This window comes from Pantherophis guttatus, chromosome 10 (assembly GCF_059756535.1).
Source record: "Pantherophis guttatus breed Tessera chromosome 10, ASM5975653v1, whole genome shotgun sequence".
NCBI lineage: Eukaryota > Metazoa > Chordata > Lepidosauria > Squamata > Colubridae > Pantherophis > Pantherophis guttatus.
Window position 1 is genome coordinate 8,845,737 of NC_142072.1, and position 6,249 is coordinate 8,851,985.

Consider the following 6,249-nt stretch of genomic DNA (forward strand, 5'->3'; position numbering starts at 1 on the left):
CCTTCCTTTTTTACTGCAAGGGACAAGTAGGCATGCAAAATTCCAGGCTGCTCCCCACCCACTGACTCTTCCTAAATGGGAGTATGGTTATTTCCAATTTCTTTTTCTTGTTTCTCTTTTGTCAGATGCAGGCTAGTTCTTATTGCTCCATAAGTTTTCCTTTCTTCCTCTCTCACTTCTCAGCCTCCCCCCAGCAACTTCTCCTGTCTGCCCTGCAGCCTAGAATTTTTTCTCTCTCTCTTCCTCTCCAACAGTATGCAATCATGACTAGAGTTATTAGGAGATGGACGGGGATGATTGATTGCAAAACCGTCATCATGCTATCCTTTCAGCATATTAAGTAGCAAGGGTCTTTACAACTGATCTTTACTTTTTGCACACACTTTTTCAAGGTGGAGGGTGGTGGGAGGGGAGACATAAGGAGAGATACAGTTTTCATCGCTCCAGGAACTGCAGTAGCTTAGGATGGGGCACTGGTTGAATTTTTGATCTTCCTTTCCTTTCCTTTCCTTTCCTTTCCTTTCCTTTCCTTTCCTTTCCTTTCCTTTCCTTTCCTTTCCTTTCCTTTCCTTTCCTTTCCTTTCTCTTTTTCTCTCTCTTTCTCTTTCTCTTTCTCTCTCTCTCTCTTTCTTTCCTTCCTTCCTTCCTTCCTTTATTTATTTATTAGTTCGATTTATATGCCACCCTTCTCCGGAGACTCAGGGCGACTTACAATGCATTAAGCAATAGCCTTCATACTTTTGTATAAACCTGCTTAGTAGGGCTTTCGGGCCCCCCTAAGCGGTGTTCTTTTTTATACCAAGTCAGCTTATTGCCCCCACAATCCGGGTCCTCATTTTACCTACCTCAAAAGGATGGAAGGCTGAGTCAACCTTGAGCCTGGTGAGATTTGAACTTGAAATAATTGCAGGCAGCTGGCAATTAAGTGCTACTTTAACAGCACTTAGTCCACTGCGCCACCAAGGCTCCTCCTTCCTTCCTTCCTTCCTTCCTTCCTTCCTTCCTTCCTTCCTTCCTTCCTTCCTTCCTTCCTTCTGCCTGTAATTTGATTTTATAATGGGCAGAAGGAAGTTTGCAAGTCGATGTCAAAATATTTGTATGGATGTGGGAGGGGGAAAAAATGATGTGGCCCTATTCACAAAATTGACATTTATTTTTGAATGTCATGTTAAAACTCCCGATTCTAAAAACAGGTCTTTTCTCCAAAACATATTAGAACCATTTCTTCATCTTTTTCTTCAAAGAGAAGCCATTGATACTAAGGTTGTGATTCAATATCCACTAAACTCTCTGAGATTATTTTTGTGAAGACATGTACAGCGGTGTTTCTCAACCTTGGCAACTTTAAGATGGGTGGACTTCAACGCCCAGAATTCCCCAGCCAGCCATGAATCAGGAAAAACACATTATCAGCTTTCCAGATTCAGCTGAATGGATGGTGTGCGGAAAGGATTGCATTTGAATGCACACTTAGATAAAAAGGCAACAAGCCAGGAAAGAAGATTTGAGCTGGAGATGGCAGATTTCAAAAAGTTTCTAACATCTCAAAATTGGGCCTGTGATTTCCCCAACCCCCCCCCCCCGTTCTCTCCTGCACTTGTGTCTGAATAGGTTCCAATTTAATACATGTTCCAAATAAATTATTACACTACGTTCTTAGCTTTGGAACTTGCTTTATTGCACTTCAAATGTATGCATTTAAAAAGACTTTTCAGCTTCAATGCATAAATGTTGTGATCGTTTCATGTCATGTACGTTGTCCCTCCTTTTACTGACGGAGACAAGGACAGCCAGGGAGGTATCCCGTTGCAGATTGTACTGTAATTTATTTCTGTGACAGGCACCTAGTAGGGCTTCCTTAATTAGCAGTTCTGATTGTAAATAGACACCAGACAGAGCGTTTTTCAACCCACGCGCACAATTTGCTTTTGAATTTCTTTAAGCATCTTTTCTCACCCACATTGCACGGAAAGGAACACGTAAAACGTATTTCTAGGTGTGAACATGTTTCAGGCAGATTTAAATCTCTGCAGTGGAGTCTGAGCAAGCAGACAAAGAGAATCTGAAGATGGACTCACCTGTCCGGAGTGCAGTATTAATTTAGGAAAAGGCTGGGCTTTTTGTATTTCTTGTATTCCCACAATACCGCAAATGTTTAATGACTTTAACCCCTCTGACTTTGTATCCTGAAAAAAAAAAATAAAAGGTCTTTTACAAATTCCATCCAGTAGCCCATCTCTTTGAATAGCATCTTCGGATACATCAGTCATCAGATCATCATTCTCCAACTAGATAAAACCACTGGCAAACCTGTTTCCTCCCCCAAACAACCCCTTTATTATTTTCTCTCCTTGCATCTTAGTTTTATTGAGGTTACTGTATTTTTCGGAGTATAAGACACACTGGAGTATAAGACGCACCTTATTTTTTGGCGAGGAAAATAAGAAAAAAGCTGATTGGCAAGTGGATCGGCCTCCCGGAATACCCCCAATCAGCTGTTCCCTGAGGTGAATTTTAGCAACAGGTTCCTTGGTTGTGAGCTCTGTGCTTTGCTTTTTTTGCTTTTTTTCCTGCCTCTGAAACGTCTGAAACTCCATTTCAGAAAAAAATTCCTTTTCTTGCCTCTGAAAGCCTCCGAAACAGAGCTTCAGAAAAAAAGCCTCTGAAGCTCTGTTCGGGGGCTTCTTTTCTGAAGATTCGTTTCTGATGCTTTTTTCAGCTCTGAAACCTCCGTTTGAGAAGCTGGGCGGGGCTACATTCGGAGTATAAGACGCACCCAGATTTTCACTCTTTTTTGGGGGGGAAAGGTGCGTCTTACATTCCAAAAATATGGTATTTTAGAATTGGTTTGTGCCAAATCCCCTCCAACACACTTCGCTTTTCAATCCTAATAATAAGAAATATTTTCTTCATTTAAAACAACAGTTCTAATGTGGAGGAATATATGTTTCATCCGAGAGAGAGAGTTGTTTTTTAAACTGATGGATGGAAAGCCAAGGGTTGTTCATCACACTGCCATTGTTGTGGAGTGGAAGGACCAAGCAACATTCCTAGGTCAGCCAGAGACAGTTTTATTGCGCAAGGTTCGGAGCCAGTTTTGTACATGAAGCTTTGAACAAGGGAAGAACCCTGATACAACTGGTTTTATACATTTCTAAGACAAAGGATTCAGTGAGATCATACATTTTCCATATATGATTAATATGAGATCATACATCCGATTTTCCTTATATGGTTACATACATTGGATAATAAGTTCATCTAATTACTTAAAGCATTAATTTTAGTTTCTTAGCCACACAACTTTTCCTTAAGTGCTTGTAGTTGCTAATGGGAGAGTTACTACTGTCCTTGGGTAAGTTTATTGGATTAAGTAACTCTTTGTAACATATAGGTCTTTGTGTCATTCACAGTGGGTCACTCAGATGTTTTCCATATGGCAGTCCTTTCGTGACATCTAGGTCTCAGAAGATATATTACCACTTAATGAGGTTTAACTGTTTGTTAATGTAATTTCCAACAAGCACTTTCCTCTCTTATAATAATGTGAATAGAGAGGTTCTCTCAAAGTTCATGTATCTAAGCACGTCTTCCCCTTATAATAATGTGAATAGAGAGGGTCCCCCAGAGCTCATATATCTGACTCTGTATGATTCCTATTTTATTCACATTATTTCTTATTTGCTATAATTCCTACTTTATTCACATCACCATAGTCTGTTTTTATCATAAATATAATGTATAAGAAAAGGCAGAATTCACTTATAGTTTGCACGAAATAGGAAATGCATTTTATTTTGAGGTTAGGACAAAGCAACCCAAAGAAAAGTTTATGTCAGAGGACTATATTCCAAGAGAAAAAAAAATCAAAATGCCAAAGAAAACATTTTCATTTTCAAAAAAAAATCATCCTTCAAGCCATTTTTTTTTGCTAACCTAGTAATTCAGAAGCATACAAATCATCATACTCCTTTAACAAACCGATAATCCCTTGTGGGGTGGAGTCTAGGCAACTGAATGGAGCTAGCAGAGTGTTTAATGGCCGGATGCTCTTCCTGTTGCCAATGAGGAGTTTTGTTCAGCAGATATATTCTCAATGTGCCCAGAGAGAGCAATATCTGCTTCTACCTAGGATCGAACTCACAGCCTCCTGATTGTGAAGCAAGAGCTCCACCTCTAGGCCACCACACCACTCTGGAAGCATACAAATGCAAGTAGATAAATAGGTACCACTTCAGCAGAAGGTTACCACATTCCGTATTTTCATGCCGGCCACATGATGATAGAAATATCTCAGACAACACAGGCTCCTTCAGCTGAGAATCACAGATTAGCACTGCCCCATTGAGACGGTCATGACTAGACAGGGAAAATCTTTAAATTCATTGGATAATGACCTGTGCCATAAACTAGACTAAATAAGCATCTAGTTTGCCATATTAGACTGCTTTGTAATTTGATACAGGTAGTCCTTGACTTACGACAATTGAGCCCAAAATTCCTGTTGCTAAGCAAGAGAGTGGTTAAGTGAATTTTGCCCCATTTTAAAACTTTTCTTGCCCCAACAGTTGTTGAGTGAATCAATGCGGTTGTAAAGTTAGTAACACGGTTGTTAAGTGAATCTGGTTTCCCCATTGACTCGGCTTGTCAGAAGGTCACAAAAGTGATTCCCATGACTCCGGGACACTGCAACCATCATAAATACTAGTTAGTTGCCAAGCATCTGAATTTTGATCACTTGATCACAGGGACGCCGCAAAGGTCATAAGTGTGAAAAACGGTCATAAGTCACTTTTTTCAGTGCTGTTGTAACTTTGAACGGTCACTAAACAAACTGTTGTAAGTTGAGGAGTATCTGTAGTCTTCCTATCAGGCCCAAATTCAGAGATGACCCAGCTAGATCCCACGGAGTTCAATCCTTCATTTGCTTACACCTAATGGACAGAATCTTGCCAAACTAAAGTTATAACTTTTTAATATGCTAAGTATATCCTGAAAGATTTTAAGATGTGGCTCAGCTGAACTTCTTCCCTCCTCCGTATCTGGAACCAGACTGCACTCTCTCTTAATATGGGCTTCTTTCTGAGAAAACTCAAATGTTGCCAAAACCTTTCCTCACTGCTCTTGAAGATGTACATCCCATCACATAATATCCACATACTAACCTTTATGTTTCCTTATACTCTCCCATCTAATGCTTCTACCTCTTCTTTTGGATTCTTTTACACTCTTGTTTTCTTTTTGTATATGAATCAAGATCACATGAAGTGTTACTACCACTTTATAATGCCTTGGTAAGGCCACACTTGGAATACTGGATCCAGTGTTGATCGCCACGATGCAAAAAAGATGTTGAGACTCTAGAAAGAGTGCAGAGATGAGCAACAAATATGATTAGGGGACTGGGGGCTAAAACATATGAAGAACAGTTGCAGGAACTGGGTATGTCTAGTTTGAGGAAAAGAAGGACTGGGGTGACATGATAGCAGTGTTCCAAAATCTCAGGGGCTGCCACAAAGAAGAGGGAGTCAAGCTATTCTCCAAAGCACCTGAGGGCAGGACAAGAAGCAACGGGTGGAAACTTATCAAGGAGAGAAGCAACTTAGAACTAAGGAGAAATTTCCTGACAGAACAATTAACCAGTGGAACCAGCTTGCCTCCAGAAGTTGTGTGAATGCTCCAACACTGGAAGTTTTTAAGAAGATGTTGGATAATCATTTGTCTGAAGTGGTGTAGGGTTTCCTGCCTAAGCAGGGGGTTGGACTAGAAGACCTCCAAGGTCCCTTCCAACTCTGTTATTCTATTCTATTCTATTTTAATACATATATTTTCTATCTTCTAGCTTTTCATTATTTTGTAAGACTCCGATGTAGCTGTACTTTTTAATCATCTCTAAATCGCCCTTCTTATGCTGGTTTTGACTGTAATAAAAATTCCATTTGATTTGGCAGACGGTTTGCTTGAACCTCGGCTTTGGGGAAAAGGGCATTCTGTTTTTCAGAATCTTCATTGAAAATAAGAGGGATGGTTCTAGAAAACAAATCACAGCTCCTTGGTAAAGCACATACTTTGCATTCCAAAGGCTGTGGGCATCACCCCCTTCACTGAAAAGAACCAAAGACACAGAATTTAACAAAGATTTCTTTCATTGGAGAGAAGGATGCGTGGCATTTTGTAAGACTTGCATTCATTCATAGGTGTTTGGTTGAGTACAACTGGGAGTTTTAAAGTACCCTAATAAATGAGAAA